The sequence below is a fragment of the Martes martes genome, assembly GCF_963455335.1.
Source record: "Martes martes genome assembly, chromosome: 3".
Classification (NCBI taxonomy): Eukaryota; Metazoa; Chordata; class Mammalia; order Carnivora; family Mustelidae; genus Martes; species Martes martes.
Window position 1 is genome coordinate 102,099,696 of NC_137890.1, and position 22,778 is coordinate 102,122,473.

General features: G+C 36.4%; 1 protein-coding gene and 1 pseudogene across 2 annotated transcripts in view; one reads left to right on the forward strand and one right to left on the reverse strand.

Moving 5' to 3' along the window:
• Positions 1-22,778, reverse strand: part of ZRANB3 (zinc finger RANBP2-type containing 3) — a 296,350-nt gene that overhangs the window by 189,676 nt on the left and 83,896 nt on the right. The window lies entirely within an intron of this gene.
• Positions 431-1,219, forward strand: LOC308340087 (small ribosomal subunit protein eS4-like; annotated as a pseudogene). Its single transcript has one exon. The product of its transcript is annotated as a small ribosomal subunit protein eS4-like (transcript).

Genomic DNA, 22,778 nt, shown 5'->3' on the forward strand with positions numbered 1-22,778 from the left:
TACTATGCTGAATAAAAGAGGCAAGAGTAAAAACACTACATTTCTAACCTATATGCATGTAAATGCTGTAAATTCAGAGATCTCTAAAGAGCTGGAGAAAAATGTGGTTCCAGCGGTTACTTCCAGGAAGGGAAATTGAGGGACTGGGGGACTTCAAGAGCAGGTGAAAGGAAAAGGAAAACTTTTCACTGTAAAATCTTTCACGCCTTGTTAGTATTATTCCTTGTACATATATTAAGATTAAAGAACATAAATGGATTATTTTTTAAAACCCTTATCTTACCTAGACATAAGTAAGATACCTTTATCAAACCTAGGCATACGTCCTTCTCAAATCATGTCATCAACAAAGACGTCTCCTTTGGAAATGGAACCACCAACCAATGCAACAGTGACAACTAAAGATTAAATATATAGGCCTAATGCAGCCATGGCTCATGGTTCCAAGAAGCATCTGAAGCATGCAGCAGCTCCAAAGCATTGGATGGGGATAAACTGACCAGTGTGTTTGCCTCTCATCCATTCACTGGTCCCCTTAGGATGACAGAATGTCTCCCTCTCATCATTTTCCTAAGGAACAGACTTAAGTATGCCCTAATGGGAGATGAGGTAAAGACTATCTGTATGCAGCATTTTATTAAGACTGAAGGCAAGATCCAAACTGATATAACCTACCCTACTGGCTTTATGGCTGTCATCAGCATTGACAAGACTGAGAAGAATTTCTATTTCTGATCTATGGCACCAAGGGTCACTTTGCTCTTCACTGGATTACACCTGAGTAGGCCAAGTATAATTTGTGCAAAGTGAGAAAGATCTTTGTGGAGACAAGAGGAATCCCTCATCTGGTAACCCATGATGCTTGCACCATCCACTATCCTGATCCCCTAATCAAGGTGAATGACACCATTCAGACTAATTTGGAGACTGGAAAGATGACTGATTTTATCAAGTTTGATAGTGGTAATCTGTGTATGGTAACTGGAGGTACTGACCTGGGAAGAATTGGTGTGACCACCCATAGACAGAAACACCCTGGTTCTTTTGATGTTCCTGTGAAAGATGCCAATAGCAACAACTATGCCATCACCTCCCCAACATTTTTGTTATTGGCAAAGGCAACAAACCATGGGTTTCTAGTTTCTATGGAAAGGGTATCTGCCTGACCACTGCCAAAGAGAAAGATAAGAGACTTGCAGCCAATCAGAGCACTGGGTAAAATGATCCCTAGATGATCTGATTGGAAGTCTTTATACTTAACTAAGGATAATACATCATGAAAATAAATAAATAAATATTCAATTAGCATGCCCAGTGCATTAGCTGGCTTTCAGCACTTTAGGGGAAATACTTTAATTGGTTCATTAGATCCATGGGAGCTGGCTATTTTACATTAAAAAAAAAAAAATCAAGGAGAAATGATCAGTAAAGGAAGTAACAAACTCAGAATTTTCTTTTTGAAAGGAAGAGAAAGGTAAAAGAAAGCAATAAAATGTGTACCACAGAACTTGATACCCTTAACAGTGGAAAACAAGAATTAGAAACAAAGAGATGAAATTAAGAATAAGCACATAAAATGGTCACAACACTTAATGGTGCCACTCTCAAAAGATACCAAAAGTATACATGTCCAAGAAACAGAGAAATAGCCACTTCTTTTTTTTTAAATTTAATTTAATTTTTGTGTGTGTGTTCCAAAATTCATTGTTTATGCACCACACCCAGTGTTCCATGCAATACATGCCCTCCTTAATACCCACCACCAGGCTCACCCAACCCCCAAACCCCACCCTTCCAAACCCTCAGAAACTTCTGCTCAGAGGAAAACAATGACTCTAAGTGTGTAAGTCTTCTCCTGTATATTTGTGGTGGGGGATGGGGGCAAGAGGAGGTAGGAAAAAGATTGAATGGTAACTTCAGCTTCACTCTTGTTCTAGGTCTTCACAGCAGCAGAGTATTATATTGAAGGTATAGCCCCCAGCACATTGCAGGAGTGCAACAGGGGACAGGCATGAGAAGTCTACTGTATTCCACATAGGTAATCAAAGTTACTAATGAAAACATTGATTTACAGCATAAAAACAACCCCTCAGATTAGAATTAGGTTTTTGAGGGTGCCTGCATGGCTCAATCAGTTAAGCGTCCAACTCTTAATTTTGGCTCAGGTCATGATCTCAGGGTTGTGAGACCTAGCCCTGCGTCAAGCTCTGCACTGGGCATGGAGCCTGCTTGGGATTCTCTTTCTTCCCCTCCCTTTGCCCTTTTCCCCATCTCTCTCCCTCTCTTAAAAAAAAAAAGAACTAGATTTTTGGCTAAGGAAATGAAGAAGGGTTTCTGATTAAAGAGAAGTTTTAAGAAGATACATAGTATGTTCAAATGCTATCTTTAACTAGAAATCTTATTTCTTCATCACAGTGAATCCATCTTATTGTTATAATAAATGAACTTTCTTTAAAAACATAAACCCATAGGACAGAAGGAGAAAACAGCAAGCAAATATCAGAAGGTGAAACCAGACGAACAACTGAAAAGCACTTTAGGAGACTTAAGTGAAACCCTACTTCAGCAGAAAAGAAAGTTGAAAAGCAACTTGAGTGGCACTGAGTAACCCCCAGAGAGCTCAGGAAGTGGCAGAATAAGGTACTTTTCCAAGTTGGGTAAAAATAGTGAAGAAAACAATATGATTAGTTAAAAGCTTATGAAACAGTTAAAACTCCCAGATTCTCTACTTGATACAATGCCCTCCCACACCCTATCAAAGGTCTGAGTTTATCCTCTGGAGAGAGTGAAACAGAGTTTATCACTAGACAGAGAAAGATCACTAGACATTTAAGCACAACTAATAATATTAAAGATAGATAATATTCAAAACATACTGAAAGAAAGCAAGTTGAAGGAAATCGTGAATATTTAAAGAGAAAATAACTCAAGAAAAATTGTCATTAATATTCTCAGAAAGGAGATATCACCCATGAAGTAAGAACAGAATGTAATACGAAATACTCAGAGAACAAAAAATAGCGCTTGAAAATTAAAAAACAATACCAGAGATCAAAAGCTTAACAGAATAGAAAGATACAGTTGAGGAGAATTCTCACAAAGAAGCACAAAAAGATAATGAGATGAAAACAGGAAAAAAGAGAAAAGAACATTAGAGGACCAACTCAAGACATACAATATCTGAATAATGTGTAAAGAATAAAAAGAGAAGATAAGGAGGATATCAACTATACTGATATTAACAATTTTTAAAGTTCTCCAACTAAAGGAAGTTGAGTTTTCATACTGAAATAGCCCAAGAAGTGTCTAGCACATAATATGAAAATAACCTAATAAGCAATGTCTAAAATTGGAAAACAAAAAGGGTACAAACAATTAATTATTCAGAAATATTTATTTCCTGATTAAGAGAACCATAGCTTCCTAATGAAATTAAAGTCACAGGAGCTATGCCTTCTTTGCTATGTTGAATTCAAGTAACCTGCTTTAAGGATACTAAGGAATAATTATTCCACAGAGAGTTCAATTCATTTCCAACTAATATTTACTGAGCTCCTAAATCGTGGTAAGCTCTTTTGATTAAAAAAAAAAAAAGTCCTAAATTTAAAAGATCTTGAGCCTATGGAGGCTTAGTACAAATTAAATTGTGTAAACATTTATTTATACTAATAGGTAAAACACTGTCAAATAAAATTGGAGGTATTCTTACTCTAAAGGACATTCTAGAATAACAGGACCAACAGGATCATAGGACCAAAGGGAAAAAAAGTATAGATGGAAAAATTTCAGCTCAATACTAGTTTTTCCATGGTAAGAATAAACCAATTTTACGTCTTATTATAGAACTACAATAATCAAAGCAACATGGTATTTGTCCAAAGTTGGTATATGAATCAACAGAACAGAAGAGAGTTGAGAAATACACCCACACATACATGGTCAATTGATTTTCAGCAAACATACCAGGGTAATTTGATGGAGAAAGGACAGACTTCTCTACAAATGGTACTAGAGTAACTGGGCATGGAAAACAGAACAAAACAAAACCTCAAAATCTACCTCACACCATACATAAAACTATACAAAATTTAAGTTGAAATGTATTATAGAAGTAGATGTAAGAGATAAAAATACAAATTTGTGGTACATCTAGATGGCTCAGTCAGTTAAGTGTCCAACTCTAGGTTTCAGCTCAGGTAATGATCTTGGAGTCATGAGATCAAGCCCTGTGTCAGGCTCTGTGCTTAGTGTAGAGACTGCTTGAGATTCTCTCTCCCTCTCCTTTTGCCTCTCTCCCTGCACATGCTCCCCCTAAATAAATAAAATATTTTTTTAAAATATATAAATCTGTGGAAGAAAACAGAAAAAAATCTATGATACTGATTTACTCTTTTTCTTAGATAAGACACAAAAAGCACAAACTACTGAAAAGCTGATAAATTGGACTTCATCAAAATAAACATCTGCTTTTCAAAAGACACTGCTAAAATAAGTCACAGCCTAGGAGAACAAGTATGTACTAGCCCCCAAATGACTTGTATTCAGAATATATAAACAACACTTACAATTCAATAAGAAGATAATGCGATTATTAAAATGGACAAGAGATCTAAATAGATATTTCACCAAAAAGATGTACAAATGGCCAAGAGTCACACAAAAAATGTGCTCAACATCATTAGTCATCTGAGAACTTAAAATTAAAACCACAATAAGATACCATTACACAACCAGTAGAATGACTAAAATTAAAAAGATTTTAGAAGGCCAAATCTTGGCAAGGATGCAGGGTGACTAGAACCCTCATATATTTGCTGGGGCAAATAAAAAATATACACCCACTTTAAAAAACAGCACAGTAGTCTCTTATAAACATAAATTTGCCATATGTCATAAAAATCCAACCCACCCCTGAGTATTTACACAAGAGAAATAAAAACATGCCCACACAAAGACCCGCACGTGAATAATTATAGTAGCTTTACTCATAGCAATGAAAAATTGTAAACAATCCAAAGTGTCCATCAAATGGCTAGATAAATTTTGGTACACCCATACAATAGATTACTACTCAGTAATAAAAAGGAATGATACATTCAACAAACAGATCAATCTCAGAAGTATTATGGTAATAAAAGTAGCCAGGCACAAAATGCTACAAATTGTATGACTCCATTTATATGGCAGTTTAGAATAAACAAAATTATAGGGACACAAATCAGTTGTTGTGAAAAGTTAGATTTACAAGAGGTGACTGTTCACAAAAGGGTACAAGGGAGCTCCCTAGGATAATGGAAGCCTTCTCTATCTTGACTTTGGTGGCGGTTACAAAATTGTATAAATTTATCCAAACACACTGAACTGCACACTTTAAAAGGGTGAATTCTACTATATGTAAATTATACTTGAATAAACTGTCCTTAAAACATTTTTAATAAACCATCATGATACTAGAAATAAAGATGTCGATATGATTCCAACTACTGAGATTATAATCTTGGAAAAGACAATATTCAAGTAATTTTAAAGATCAGAGAGTCTTCTTTAGAGTTAAAAAAGTAGGGGCGCCTGGGTGGCTCAGTGGGTTAGGTAGGCCTCTGCCTTCGGCTCAGGTCATGATCTCAGGGTCCTGGGATCCAGTCCCGCATCGGGCTCTCTGCTCAGCAGGGAGCCTGCTTCCCCCTCTCTGTCTACTTGTGATCTCTCTCTCTCTCTCTGTCAAATAAATGAATAAAATCTTAAAAAAAAAAGAGTTAAAAAAGTAACAAGAGATTATTAGAATAAGAAAAATGAAGCTAGCAGGAAATCTAAAATACAAAAATAATACATACAAGCACCTCTCAATTACATAACTGGGATCTTAACTGTCAAAATAATCCCAAATAGACCATAATAAAAAATAAGAATTCAAATATTTCTAAAGTAATTTTAAACATAAACAGTCACTCAAATATATGAAAATGGGGACTTTTAAGGCTCTTAAAAGGTTGTAAAAATGGAAATGCTTTTTTTACTCTAAAATTTCAAGTTGAATGATCAGAAATCAAATCCCCTGCACAGTGACCCCTAAGTATGAAAGATATCATAAGCTTCCTGAGCAGCGAAGGCTTTAAGCACCACATCAGGCACCCTCCCTTCCTGGCCTCGAAATCTGCACCAGAAAGAGGAGCCCCCACAACATCTGGCTGTGAAAGTCAGAAAGGAGAGCCAGAAGGCTATTGGAAACGGACTCCATTTTAAAGGTCACTGCACAATATCACTCATTCTGAGACAAAGCAGCGAAGGAGTGACTTGAAAAGTGCTTGGGCCACATGTGAGAGAGATTTATTAAGTAATTTTAGGTGTATGCAAGAGGGGCAGGGATCTGTAGGAACCTTCTCCAAAAATGGAATGGTTGGTAAGTACCATTTTTCTTCCCTCGTTCAACCTACCTAGCCCAACCCAGAAGGGTACCAGTTGTGGCACCCACTACCTACCCTGTTGACACCACTTGTCCCCATTCTCACCAGCCTGCCCTGGCTGGCACCCCTCCAAAGAACTTCTGCCTCAGTAAACCTGGCAGGCAGTATAAGTGGGGACCACCAAACCCCAAAACAATAATGTTCAAAGTGACTACCACCCTGCCACACCCAGAGGGCAGCCCTGGCCAAGACTCGTGCACCCTCCAAAGCAACTCCTTGGGGGAGGGGAATGGGGCCACACCCATCAGCACATTAACAGCAGCTGCAGCAAGGCCTCTCAGCCAGCTGTACAGCAAGCCACGGTAGCCAGCCCCACCCGTCAATGCAATGACAGCAGTCAGCAGCCCACACATGGGTCAACTCTGGAGTGCTTGGTTCTGGTGACCAGGGGGATTGAGCTCCTAGGGCCCATGGGGCACTCCTACTTGAGGCCATGGTAGCTGAGCTAATACATACTAACAAACAAAGAGAGATAAAAAAAAGAAAAGACAGAGCAACATGTTGCAAATGAAAGAATAAAACCAAACCTCAGAAAATAACTAAACAAAATGGAGACAAGCAATCTACCTCATCAAGAATTCAAAGTAATGATCATGAAGATGTTCACTAGACTTGAAAGAAGAGGGGTTGAATTCACCAAGGACTTCAACAAAAAGACTGAAAATATAAAAAAGATCCAATTTGAGCTGAAGAGCTCAATAACTGAAATGAAAAATACACTAGAGGGACTCAACAGGAGATTAGATAATATAGAACAGATTAGCAATCTGGAAAACAGGTTAGTGGAGGTCATCCAAGCTGAACAACAAGAAGAAAAAAATGTATTAAAAAATAATAAGGAGGGGTGCCTGGGTGGCTCAGTGGGTTAAAGCCTCTGCCTTCGGCTCAGGTCATGATCCCGAGGTCCTGGGATGGAGCCCCGAATTGGGCTCTCTGCTCAGCGGGGAGCCTGCTTCCCCCTCTCTCTCTGCCTGCCTCTCTACTTGTGATCTCTGTCAAATAAATAAAATCTTTAAAAAATAATAATAAGGATTGGATAAGGGACCACAGAAACAACATCAAGTATACTAACATTCACATTATAGGGCTCCGAGAAGGAGAAGAGAGAGAGAGATGCAAAAAACTTATTTGAAAAAATAATGAATGAAAACACTGTTAATCTAAAGAAGGAAATACACAATCAGGTAGCTTCGGGAAGCATGGACAGTCCCAAACAAGATGAACTCAAAGAGATCACCACCAAGACAACTAATAATTAAAATATGAAAAAATTAAAATAGAGAATCGGAAGAGCAGCAAGAGAAAAGCAACAAGTTATGCACGAACGACCTCCTCCCCACCATAAGGCTATCACCAGATTTTCAGAGAAACTTGGCAAGCTACAACTCACAACCAAGAATAAGTTACCTGGTAAGGTTATCATTCAGAAGTAAAGGACAGATAAAGAATTTTCCAGAAAAAGAAAAGTGAAAGGAGTTTATCACCCTAACTCAGCCTTAAAATAAATGTTAAAGGGACTTCTTTAAGCAGAAAAGAAAAAGCCACAACTACGTGTACCTGAGTGGCTCAGTGGGTTAAGTGTCCAGTTCTTGACTTCAGGTCATGTAGTAAGATCGAGCCCCAAGTCCAGGGCTGTGCCCAGTGGGGAGTCTGCTTGAGATTCTCTCTTTCCCTCTCCTTCTGCCCACCCCTCCCTACACTCACACGTACACTCTCGCTCTCTCTCAAATAAATAAATACATCTTAAAAAAAAAAGAAAAAGTCACAACCAGAAGAAAATTACAAAAGAAATAACTTCAATGGTAAAGGAAACATATACTAAAGATAATTGATCAATTATTTATAAAGCTAGTATGGACGTAAATAGACAAAAGTAGTCATTTTAATTACATCTATACTAATTGCTTTACCTACAACAATTAATTAGGAGATACACAAAATAAAAAGATGTAAATTATGACATCAAATACATACAGTGAGGAAGGGGGAAATAAAAATGTAGTACTTTCAGAATGCATTCAAACTAGCATCCATGAACTTAAAACAGATAGCTATGTATTTATAAGATGTTATTATACATGAACATCAAAGTAATCACAAATCAAAAATCTACAACACACACACACACACACACACACACACACACACACACAAGTACTCCAAGCATAGCACTAAAGAAAGTCATCAAATCGCAAAAGAAGAGTACAAGAGAAAAAGAAACAGAGAACTGGAAAAAGAATCAGGAAGCAATAAACAAAATAGTAAGTACATATCTATCAATAATTACTTAAAATGTAAATGGACTAAATGATCTAACCAGAAGACAAAGAGTGAACAAACGGATTTAAAAAAAAACAAAATAAAAGGACCCATCTCTATATGCTCCTACAAGAGACTCACTTTAGACCTAAACATAGATAAAGACTGTAAGTGAAAGGAACAAAAATGATATTCCATAAACGGCAACAAGAGAAAACCTGGGGTAGCAATATATATATGAGACAAAATAGACTTTAAAACAAAGACTATAATAAGAGACAAAGAAGGGCATTTCATAATGATAAAGGGATAACCCAACAAGAAGCTGTAACAATTGTAAAATCTATGACCTCAACATAAGAGCACCTAAATATATAATGCACACATTAATAGACATAAAGGGAGAAACTGACAATAATATAGTAGTATTAAAAAACTTAAACCCCTTACATCAAAGGATAGATCATCCAGACAGAAAATAAAGGCAATACTAGCTTTGAATGTCACATTAGACCAGATGAACTTAACAGATTTATACAGAACATCCTATCCAAAACAGCAGAATACACATTCTTTTCAAGGGAGCATGTAACATTCTCCAGGACAGATCACATGTTGGGCAACAAGACAAGTCTCAATAAATTAAAGATGATGGGATAATATGAAGCATCTTTTCTTACCACAATGGTATGAAAGTAGAAATCAGTTACCGGAAGAAAACAAAACAGAGCAAAACAAAAAGACAGAAACACACAGAAGCTAAACAACATGCTACTAAACAGACAACGAGTCAACAATGAAATCGAAGAGGAAATCAAACGATAACTGGAGACAAATGAAAATGGAAACAAAATTTTCTGGAATTTTTGGGATGTAGCAAAAGCAGTTCTCAGAGAGAAGTTTATAATGATGCAGGTCTATAGTGATGCAGGTCAAGAAACAACTAAAATCTCAATCTAATCTAGACCTAAAGGAAGTTAAGAAAAAAAAAAATCAAAGCCCAAAGTTAGTAGAAGGTAGGAAATAATAAAGATCAGAGTGAAAATAAATGAAATAGAGACTAAAAAATAAGAAAAGATGAATATAACGTAGAGCTGGTTCTTTGAAAAGATAAAACTGATAAACATTAAGCCAGATGAGTCTGGCTTAAAAAAAAGAAAAAGAAAAAGAGAAAAGAGAGGTGCCTGGGTGGCTCAGTCGTTAAGTGCCTGCCTTAAGCTCAGGTCATGATCCCAGAGTCCTGGGATCAAGCCCCACATCGAGTCCCTCATCGGGCTCCCTGCTCCATGGGAAGCCTGCTTCTCCCTCTCCCTCATCTCCTGCTTGTGTTCCCTCTCTCACTGTGTCTCCCTCTGTCAAATAAATAAATAAAATATTTTTTAAAAGAGAGAAAAGAAGGAAGACTCAGAAGTGAAAAAGGAGAAGGTGTAATCAAAACCACTGAAACAAAAAATTACAATATTTCTACAAAAAATTACATGCCAACAAGTCAGACAAGAAGAAATGGATAAATTCCTAGAAACATAAAATCTTCTAAAACCAAATCAGGATGAATCAGAGAATATTGAGTAGACCAATTACTAGTAATGAAATTGCATTAATTATAAAAAAGCTCCCAAGAACCAAAAGTCCAGGACCAGATGGCTTTCAGGACCGGGTGAATTCCACCAAACACCTACAGAAGAGTTAGTAACTATTTCTGTCAAACTATTCCAAAAAAATAGAAAAGGAATGAATTCTAAATTCATTCTACAAAGTCAGCATTACTATGTTGCCAAAACCAGAGAAGATATTACCCCCCCCCAAAAAAAAGGAAGAAAGAAAGAAAGAAAATAACAAGCCAAATCCCTAATGAGGATGGATGTGAAATTCTACAACAAAATATTATCAAACTGAATTCAACAATACAGTAAAAGGATCATGCATCACAATCAAGTGGGATATATTCAGGTGTGCAAGGACAGTTCAATGTCCATAAATCAATCAACAAGATAAACTACATTAATGAAATGAAGCTGAAAATCATATGATCATTTCAATAGATGGAGAAAAAGCATATAAAATTTAACAATGAGTCATGATAAAAACTCAAAAAAGTAGGGATTAAGGAATATACCACAACATAAAGGCCATATATGACAGGCCCACAGCAAATATACTCAGTGGTAAAAAGCTGAAAGCCTTTCCTCTAAGATTAGGAAGGAGACAAGAAGGCCCACTCTTGCCACTTCTATTCAACAAAATATTGGAAGAAGTCCTAGCCAGAGCTAATATCATACTCAATGATGAAAAGCTAAAAGCTTTTCCTCTAAGATTAAGAACAAGACAAGATGTCAAATCTTACTACTTCTATGCAACATAGTACTAAAACTCCTAAACACAGAAATCACATAAGAAAAAGAAATAAAAGACATCCAAATTGGTAAGAAACAAATAAAACTGTCATTCTCTGAAGTCACTATTAGAATTAATAAATAAATTCCATAGGGCACCTAAGTAGCTTAGTTGGTTAGGCATCTGCCTTCAGCTCAGGTTCTGATCCCAGGATCCTGAGATCAAGTCCTTCTCCCTCTGCCTCTCTCTCGAGTAAATAAAAATAAAATCTTTATAAAAAATAAATTCAATAAGGTTCCAGGATACCAAATTAATATACAGAAATATGTGGCATTTCTTTATACTGATAACAAACTAGCAGAAAAAAGTTAAAACAATCCAGATTACAATTGCACCAAAAAAAACCCCCTAAAAGTTAATTTAACCACGGTGAAAGACTTATACTCTAAAAATTGTATAACTGTAATAAAAAAATAGAAGATGATGTATAAATATATACCATGCTCATAAATTAGAAGAATATTGTTAAAATGTACATAACTACCCAAACAATCACAGATTCAATGCAATTTTCTATCAAAATACCAGCACCATTTTTCATAGAATTACAACAAATAATCCTAAAATTGTATGGACCCACAAAAGACCCCAAATAGCTGAAGTAATCTTGAGAAATAAGAACAAAGCTAGAGGTATCACAATCCCTGATTTCAAACTATACTTTTAGCACAAAAATAGAAACACAGAACAATGTAATATAATACAGAGTCCAGAAATAAACTCAAACTTATTTGGTCAAATAATGTACAACGAAAGAGTAAAGAATATACAACGGGGGTGGGGGTGGGGGTTGCTGGAGGGTTTAGTCCATTAAGCATCCAACTTGATTTCAGCTCGGGTCATGACCTTAGGTTTATGAGATTGAGCCCTGAGTGGGCTTCACACTCAGTGGGAGTCTGCTTCTCTCCCTCTCCCTCTACCCCTCCCCTTGCACACACATGTGCCCTTTCTTTCTCTCTCAGAAAAATAAATAATTTTTTTAAATGGGGAAAAAGAGAGACTCTTCAATAAATGATATTGGGAAAAGTGGACAACTATATTTAAAAAATTAAAATTGGATCACTTTCTTATACTACATACAAAAATAAACTCAAAATGAATCCAAAATCTAAATGTAAGACCTGGAGCCATAAAACTCCCAGGGCCATAAAATCTTAGACATGAGTCTTAGCAGTATTTTTTTGGATCTATATCCTCAGGTAAAGGCAAAAAAATCAAAACACAAGTGAGACTATGTAAAACTACAAAGTTTCTGTACAGCAACAACAACAAAATGAAAATCATCAACAAAATGAAATCTTCAACAAAATGAAATCATCAACAAAATGAAAGCTTACAGAATGGGAGAAAATATTTGCAAATTACATATCTGATACAAGATTAACACCTATAGATATGAAGATTTTATTTACTTATTTATTTACTTAGAGAGCAAGTGCTTGTGCACAGGCTGGGGGAGGGGCAGAAAGAGAGGAAGAGATCTCAAGCAGACTCTGTGCTAAGCACGGAGACAGACCTTGAGTTCAACTTCACCACCCTGAGATCATGACCTGAGCCAAAACCAAGAGTAACAAATAAGTCACCCAGGAACCCCCAAAATATATTCTAAAAACCACACATGGGGCACCTGGGTGGCTCAGTGGGTTCAAGCCTCTGCCTTCAGCTCAGGTCATGATCCCAGGGTCCTGGGATCGAGCCCCGCATCGGGCTCCCTTCTCAGTGGGGATTCCCCCACTTCTCTCTCTGCCTACCTCTCTGCCTACTTGTGATCTGTCAAATAAATAAATAAAATCTTTAAAAAAAAAAAACAACCCACACACAACTCCATACCAAAAATAAAACAATCGAATTAAAAATGGGTAGACATTGTTCCAAATGAATAGACATTTTTCCAAAGCAGGCATACAGATGGCTAACAGACACATAAAAAGACACTCAACATCCTACTCATTAGGGAAATACAAATCAAAACTGCAACAAAATGTCAACTCACACCAGTCAGAATGGGTAGTATCAATAAGACAAGATATAATAAGTATTTGCAAAAATGTGGAGAAAGGCAACCCTAGTGCACTGTTGGTGGGTATGTAAATTGGTTCAGCTACTAGGGAAAACCGTATGGAGGTTACTCATAAATTAAAAGTAAAAATACATATATATGAACCAATAATTCCACTACTGGGTATTTACCTAAAAAAACACTAATCTGTAAACATACATGCACCCCTAAGTTTATGACAGCATTAGGTACCATAGCCAAGATATGAAAGCAATCTAAGTGTCCATTAATAGATGAGTGTATAAAGAAGATGTGGTACAGTGGAATATTAATCAGTCATAAAAAAAGAATGGAAAAAAAAAAGAATGAGATCTTGCCATTTATAACAACATGGATAGACCTAGAGACTACTATGCTAAGAGAAGTAAGTCAATAAATAAGGAATGAAAAGCACAACATAGGACATATAGTCAATAACACTGTAATAATGTTATGTGATGACAGATGAGAGCCACACTTATCATGGTGAGCACAGTGTATAGCACCTATATGAATCACTATGTTGTAAAACTGAAACTACTATAACACTGTATGTCAACTATCAAGAAAAATGAAAAAAATAAGTAAATAAATAAAGATTAAGTATCATTCTATGATATAATCAGTAAAAAACAAAAACAAAAAAATGAAATCTTGCCACTTGCAATATGGGTGAACCTAGAAAGTATCATGCTAAGTGAAAGAAGTCAGAAAAACACAAATACCATGTGATTTCACCTATATGCAGGATATTTTTTAAAAATGAAACAAACAAAAAAACCCCAAGAAACCAGAATCATAAATACAGGGAAAAAACTGGTGGTTGCCAAAGGGGAGCACATGAGGGAATGTGCAAAATAAGTCAAGGGGATTAAGAGGTACAAATATCAAGTTATACAATAAATAAATCATGGGGATGTAAAGTAAAGCATAGGGAATATAGTCAATAATATTATAATAATTTTGTATGGTGACAGATGGTAACTACATTTAGCATAGTGAGTACTCTGTTGTGTATATGAACATGGAATCCCAAAGTTATATACCTGGAACTAATAGAATATTGCATGTCAACTATTCTTCCATTAAAAATAATTTTTTAAATAAAAAGTTAAATTTTTTTTAAAAAATCCTAAGTCAAGATAAGCAATCAAAGTAAAACCTAAACCTCTAAGCTACAGTAAAAGGAGATTGTGTAAGAAAGATTTTCTGACTATTTTCTGAAAGATTGATGTAAAGTTTGCTAAAGTCAGTATTTTTAAGAGGGAACAGTACCTGACAAACAGGACTGACAATATTTATGAATTTCAGGTATTTTCGTAAGTAGTAAAACTGGGGACTGAAGTACATTTTAACCTTTAAATCAACTATTCCAGGGCACCTGGGTGGCTCAGATGGTTAAGCAGCTGCCTTCGGCTCAGGTCATTATCCCAGGATTCTGGGATGGGGCCCCACATTGGGCTCCCTGCTCAGCAGAGAGCCTGCTTCTCCCTCTCCCTCTGCCTGCCGCTCTGCCTACTTGTGCTTTCTCTCTGTCAAATAAATACAAATCTTTAAAAATGAATAAATAAATAATAAATAAACTATTCCTCCATCCCTTCTCCTCTTCCAGGCTTTAATTAGCCCAAAGAGGAGCATTTGAAAAGGAGGAAAGTCTTACCTGAAATGTTTTAACTAAGGTCTGCTAGGAGGAAATGAAAAAGTGCGGAGTGGGGAGTTGATTGGCTATGCCTTTAATAGGAGGCCAAGTTCCTGTCCCAGAGTCTAGCAAGAATATTCTACGTCATTGTCTCAATGGACCAGGAAAAATACTCTCTGACTCCAAATAGCCATGGCTATTGGGCATTAGGAGTTTGTGCCTCTGGAAAATTAAGGCCAAGCTAGATTGAAGTGCTTTTCTCTCCTCTCCAAGGAAAAATTCTTGGGTAAAACAGCAGACTGCATATTTCACTCCTGGAAAGACCATATGAAGTGCCAAGGCTAGTGGTCTAACCTGTGTACCATGAGCTGGGACTCTAGTGGGTCTAGGTAAGGAGGCAAATCACAGGGTATTCTATGTGGATAAGGAGGAATTAATCCTCTGAGATTGAGTTAATCAACAGCTGCTCTGAGCTGTAAGGCAAACTCTCTCCCTTCAAAAGGTCACTGCTAGCCCTGTCTTCTCAGATGTGCCCTGACACCGTTTTTAAGGATGCTTTACTAACACCAATCCTGTTTCACCATTTCCTATCAAGAGTACTTCATAGGGGCGCCTGGGTGGCTCAGTGTGTTAAAGTCTCTGCCTTCGGCTCAGGTCATGATCTCAGGGTCCTGGGATCGAGCCCCGCATCGGGCTCTCTGCTCAGCAGGGAGCCTGCTTCTCCCTCTCTCTCTGCCTGCCTCTCTGCCTACTTGTGATCTCTGTCAAATAAATAAATAAAATCTTAAAAAAAAAAAAAAAGAGTACTTCATAGACCAAACTATGAATTTGTTCAAAAGGTAAAATATGAATTAGTGCAGGTCTCACCGCCCATAAAGGAGCTAAACAACAGAAGTGCACGCTGCATATACACTCTTAAAACCACACACAGGTCTAGAGGAGTCTGCCTGACTCAGTGGAGTGTGCAACTCTTGATCATGAGATTGTGAGTTTGAGTGCCATGTTGGAGGTAGATATTACTTAAAAAAAATAAAATCTTAAAAAAATAAAAATAAATAAATAAATAAAATCTTAGCATAAAAAAAAAGCCACACACAAGTCTTTTGTGAAAGAAAAGCAAACTTCATGCTTATTTTCATAATAATTTAATATCTCACTGCAATTTCCTTGGCAATAGCTCCTAAACTTAAATTTTATAAAGATCTACTATAAGAAAAGCAATACAAAAGAATGTTTATAGCAGTACTCTTCATGCAAACTAAAACTGGAAACATAAATGTTTATCAATAGTACGATGGATAATTAAATTGTAGCATATCCTTAAAACAGAATTCTATAGAAGGCAATAAGAAGGACAGTTACCCAACAGGACAAAATACATTTCACAAACACAATGTTCAATGAAGGAAGACAAAGACAAATGTGTGCATAATATACTATTCCACTTACATAATGTTCAGAAACTAAAAAAGCTATCCAATGGTGTTCAAAGTTAGAATTTTGGCTGGTCGGGACAGTGGGGGAAGAAGGAACAGTGGTTGGAAGACAGCACACTCTGGATTTCTTGGGTTCAGGCAATATGTAATTTTTGACCTGAACACTGCTTATATAGGAGTGTTCTCTTTGTGAAAAACAGCTGTTCACTTATGATGAGGGCACTTATCAAACATAAGATATATTTAGTAAAAAGTTTATTCTAAAAAATCAATTGAAAACTTTCTAAAAACTATTTTTTAGAATTATTTTTAATATAAACTAATGACATCTTCTTTATTGATTTTATGTATTCTGAGTCACATATAGAACACTATATTATTGGGGCGTCTGGATGGCTCCGTCAGTTAAGCATTGAGCCCTGTGTTGGGCTTCCTGCTCAGCAGGGAGTCTGTTTCTCTCTCTCCCTCTCCCCCACTGCTCATTCTCTCTCTCTCTCAAATAAATAATTTTTTTTAAAAAATCACTGTATTATTTTAAAATATAAGGGAGTAATACTTTTACAACTATTGATTTCTTAAATTAATGTAGTTCATAAGCATAGTTCTTATTTTTAAAAAGTGCATAGTAAAAGGAGCTTATATGGAAGAGCAATTGTCCCCACCTTTATCTGTCTTCACCCCCAGTCCTAATTCCACTTGTGAAAGGCAATATTTTAATTTTAATATCATTATTTTTCAGTTTCATTATTCATCAAATTCAGGTATTATTTACTGACTTCTGTGAAACCAGAAAATCACAAATTCAAAATCTTTAATTCTAGCCTGACTAGAAAAGTATCTCTAAGGTCTGAGCACCAGGTTCCAGTTGACAATTTCGATGAATAACTTTTAAAAACAGGAGGCTTATTTTTTACAGACTCCTCGAGGAATTCCAATGCATGGCAAGGATGATGTAATGTTGAGACAATTAGAGAAGAAAAAATCTGGAATATATTTACATTCCTATTACCATAGAGTTTAAAACAAAACCAGAATTATTTTCTGCCTCATGTTCAAAAAAGTTGAGTTTCTGCCCATGTTGTTTGCTAAGAAAGATAAATGACTTCAATAACCTAAAGAGTATTAACATGTAATCTTGTGTCTAAAATGTATGTCAGAGGAAATTACATTTGTTAAAATATCTTTTATACAAAATTTTATCTATTCACTAAAAAATGTAAATTATGTTTGCCAGAAGAAGTTGATTTTAATATTCAGATAATAATTTATTCATAATGACTTCATTGATCTAGTTCTAATTAACTCAATCTATATAAAAAGATGGTATAGATTTTCATAAAATTACAAACATGACTAAAGGGGCATTTCCCTTTTGAAGGTAAAATAAAACACCTAACAAATGAACTCTGAATCAAAATGTAGACTCTTGGCTGGTTACCACATCCCACTATGAAAAAAGATGTGGCCTTCCATTAAGGAAAATTTGGCTCACTTCTAACATCTTCCTACCTCACCAACTCTTTTTTTAACCAATGATAACAATTATTAGAATGATTCTACTATTAGTCATATTTGTAACTTTCAAGCATATCTTTCGGATTCTACTTCCAGTTCATGAACTTGACCACCAGTTCTCAAATTTGACTATACACTGGAATCACCTGGAAAATGTAAAACAACAAACAAGCAAATTAACACCCAGGTTCTACCCTGGGGTTTTAGTTGTTAAGATGAGGTTTGATGTAGTTCGGGGCATCAAGATTTTGAAGCTCCCAGGCAATTTTAAAGTGCAACAAAGTTTGAGAACTGCCATATGGAATAAATATTTTCGTAGTAGCAATCACGCCTGTCATTTCCAACTTCTGTCACAGATACTTAAAAAAAAAAAATATATATATATATATATACACACATATATTTATATTTAGAGGGGGACAGGGAGAGGGGCAGAGGGAGAGAATCTCATGCTGAATGAGGAGCCTGACACAGGACTTGATCCCATAACCCATGAGATCACGACCTCAGCCGAAACCAAGAGTCAGCACTTAAATTGACTGAGCCACCCAGATGCCCATGTCACATCTACTTTTTTTTTTTTTTAGGATTTTTATTAATTTTATTTAGTTGAGAGGGCGTGAGAGAGGAAGAGAGCAGAGCAGAGGGGAGCGGCAGGCAGAGGGAGAGGGAGAAGTAGGCTCCCCGCTGAGAAGGGAGCCCAATGTGGGACTCAATCCCAGGATCCTGGGATCATGACCTGAGCTGAAGGCAGACACTTAACTGACTGAGCCACACAGGTACCCCACATCTACTTTTTAAAAACATTTTTTAGATTAGTAAAATGTAGGTTATTTTCCATAACCATTATTGAGACACATACTTTAGACTTAAAACTAATTCTTTAAATATTTTAATCTTTTTTATGTTCAGTTAAAAAAACTAAAATAAATAAACAGCATGCACAACATTGGAGTTTATATGAAAACCATGTAGAACAGAACCAAGAAGTACTATGCTACTTCAAGGTCAGGAGTCTCTTTTCTTATACTCTGCTAAATTTATCAAAATGAGGGGCGTCTGGGTGGTTCAGTTGGTTAAGCATCTGCTTTCGCTCAGGTCATGATCTCAGGGCTCTGGGATTAAGCTCCATGTGGGGCTCCCCACTCAGCAGGGAGCGTGCTTCTCTGTCTCCCTTTTCCTCTCCACTGTTTGTTCTCTCTCTTGCTCTCTCTCTCAAATAAATAAAATCTTTAAAAAATTATCAAAATCATATTACTTTGGGTCTACCTAATAGATGGACACTAATTTATTTACATTTTTCCATCTCCTAAACTTTCTGACCATCACTATTGATAAGAAAAATGTATATTTAACAACAGTCTCAATATTATCCTGCCTGTTAATTCTAATTTACCAACTCTTATTCCAATCTTCTTGGACAAAACAATTCTTACTTTAATATAGTATCATTGCTTTTACTGCTTGCTGCACAAATGTCTTCTGGAACTTGTACTCATTGGACTTTTGGGTAAGTTTCACAAGTTGTTGTACACTTTCTTGGTTTCCATACTTGTTTTGACAAACAAAATCCTCAGCTATCTGAGAGATAAATGTCACTATCTCTTCATTTATCTTAACATTTTGTGTGAAAATAACTTCATTTTGACCTCACATTTTTGACAGTTTGCTTGGGTATAGAATTCTAACTTAAATTCATTTTTCTTCAAAGCTTTGAAACTGTCCTACTGTTTTGTAGTATCCATGTTCTACTGCCTTACATCATCCACATTTCCTAATTTGTAGACTTTTGTTTCTTTTCTCCAGAATCTGTTTGGCACATACTTTCTTTATAATCTTGATATTTTGAAATGTCACAAGAATGTCTTCTTCATTCTACTTGGTACTTAGAGAAACTACTTAATCTAAAAACTGGTGCCTTTTTTCACCTTTCATTATAAACATCCTACATTTATTGAAAACATAAATGCCAGTCACTGTGCTAGGGTAGTAGTATAATATAAAAAGAAAAAATTCTGTCTCATGGGGTTAAAATGGTAGTGAAGGAAACAGACAAAGTTAAATGTATATTAGATGTTGGTAAATGTGAAGCTTAAAAAAAAAATGTAGGAAAGTGGAACTGAAATATTGGGAAAGAAGGCACAGAAATTTGGATGGGATGACCAAGGAAGATTTCACACAGCAAGTCGATTCTAGTTAAAGATCTGAAGCAAGTAAGGAAGCAAAAGCATGAGGGTTGGGCACCTGGGTGGCTCAGCGGGTTAAGCCTCTGCCTTCGGCTCAGGTCATGATCCCAGAGTCCTGGGATTGAGTCCCCCATCGGGCTCTTTGCTTGGCGGGGAGCCTGCTTCCCCCTTTCTCTCTCTCTGCCTGCCTTGCTGCCTACTTGTGATCTCTGTCTGTCAAATAAACAAATAAAATCTTTAAAAAAAAAAAAAGAAAGAAAGAAAACATAAATAACTGAGATAAAGTAGGCTAAGGAAAAAAATCCATTTTCTGGCAGCACATATCAGGAATTTGGTTTTAGCCTTATTAAATTTGATATCTATCAAACATATAAGTAGAATGTCAAACAGGCAGATAGATAAAAAAATCTGGAGAGTAGGGTAGAAGTCTGATCAACACTTGGAAAACTGGGAGACATGAGCATACATACAATATTTTAAAATGTTGAGATTTGATGAAATCTCCAAGGGAAGACATAGAAGAAAAAGAGAAACGGTCCAAGGACTATGCTCTAGGACCTTCTATCATTATAAGAAAGGAACCATAAGTAAGACCTGCAGAAAACACTAAGAAGGAGTAGCCACGGAAGTGACATCCAGTAATAAATGGTAGAATGAAGAGTTCAGTGATTCCCCTCCACAAAAAACAATCTTTAAACTGTATAGAACTATAAAAACAACAATTTTAGGTCATTAAATTGAGGTAGAAAACAAACTGAGAACAGTTATTCTTAAAGTCACACTAAAGCTTCAGGTAAGAACAGCAGACATTCGTGGACTTTTTGCCTATGGCTGCTCTCATCTATACCACTTCCACTCCCCCAGTTCTGCTGGCAAAAACCATAGGTTTTTGTTTTTGTTGTTGTTGTTGTTGTTTTTTAAGGTTAAATACACATAACATAAAATTTTTCAATGCAAGTGTACCACTTTAAGTTTATAGTTCAGTAGTATGAAGTATATTCTTACTGTAGTGTAACCAACCTCTAGAACTTTTCATCTGGCAAAACTGAAACAATAGACCCATTAAACAGTAAATTCTCCATTACCCTTTTGCTCCCATAGCCCCTGTCAACCACCATTTTATTTTCTGTTGCTATGAACTTGACTACTCTAAGAACTGAACAGTAGTTGTAACATTATAGAGCTGGCCCTGAAACCGGCAGAACTGCAGTCACAGGACTAGACTCAATTAGATGTGGAGGGAAAAAAATCTAGGGCTTTGCCCTTTAAAATCAATGGTCTTATATAAATTTTAAAGTGTGACAAGTAACAGAGGGAAATATAAAATAATATACCAGAATAACATTTGGAAGCTATCCTTGTATAAGAAATATTCTGGAATTAACATTAGATGTCAACCTTGGTAATACTTATGTAAGAATGTGTTGACATTCTGCCTTAAAAGTATATTAGCCCAGCAATAAAAAATAAAAGTTAAAAAAATGGTAGGCTTAGATAAAAATGAACAGAGAGAATCTCTAGCTCTGCTCATCCAAAGTTGTGGTCCCAGCTGAAACATGCAGTAGAAAAATCAGAAATTTAATGCGGAATCCTAAAAATGACAGTCATCAAAGGGCTGAGATAAGTTCTCCAGTCACAGACCAGCCCCAAACTCTGCCAACACCTCATCTCCTCACCCAGGAGTTCTGCAGGGCCTCAGTTCTGGTGACACTGGTGATAGGTCTCATTTCACAAGCAGACTACAGCATATCTAATTAACATGCATGACATTCAGGCCAGGGACCAAACACTGCTTACAACAGGCAAAGATAATGTCTGCAGATGACGGGCTTGAGGAAAAGGGGCCAAGACGCAATAGCAGAGCATAAGCAGCACTCACTGGAGGCACTCCCAGAATAGCAGAGCATAAGCAGCGCTCACTGGAGACACTCCCAGAAGCACCAGACCTTGGAGATCAGGGAACACTATACAGCAGGGCACTACAGGACCTCTTCTTCACAAGACCATTACCCTCAAGAACAGGAGAAGTAGCTGACTTTGCTAACCCACAGAACGAAGCAAAGAGACTTAGACAAAATGGTAAAAGAGAGGAAATTGTCCCAAATGAAAGAAAGGACATGGCCACAACCAGAGATTTAAGTGAGACAAATATAAGTAACATACCTAATAGAGAATTTAAAGTGATGATCATTAAGATACTCACTGGACTAGAGGAAAGAGTGGAAGACATGAGTGAGACTCTAAACACAGATAAAAGGCACAATAAACAAAATGAGATACACACTTGATGGAATGAAAAACAGGATAGCAGATGCAGAAAAATGAATTAATGACCTAGAAAACAGAAGAATGGAAAGCAATCAAACTAAACAAAAGACAGAGAAGAAAAGAATTACGCAAAATGAGAATAAACTTAGGGAACTCAGTGACTTCATCAAATGTAAAAATATTCATATTATAGGGCTCCCAGAAGAGGAGAGATAAAACAGGGTGGAAAATCTATTTGAAGGACTAATAGCTGAAAATTTCCCTAATTTAGGGAATGAAACATATCCAGATTCAGGGAGCATGGAGGACCCCCAAGGAGAGTCAACAAAAGTAACCCCACACCAGATGTTTTATAATTAAATTGGCAAAATTTAGTGATAAAGAAAAAATTTTAAAGCAGCAAGACAAAAGAAGACAATAACATACAAGAGAAATCCCATAAGACTATCAGGAGCTTTTTAAGTAGTCACTTTCCAAGCCAGAAGGGAGTGGCATGATGCATTCAAAGTTCTGAGTGGGAAAAATCTGCAGCCAAGAACTATCTACCCAGCAAGATGTCATTCAGAAGAGAAAGAGAGATAA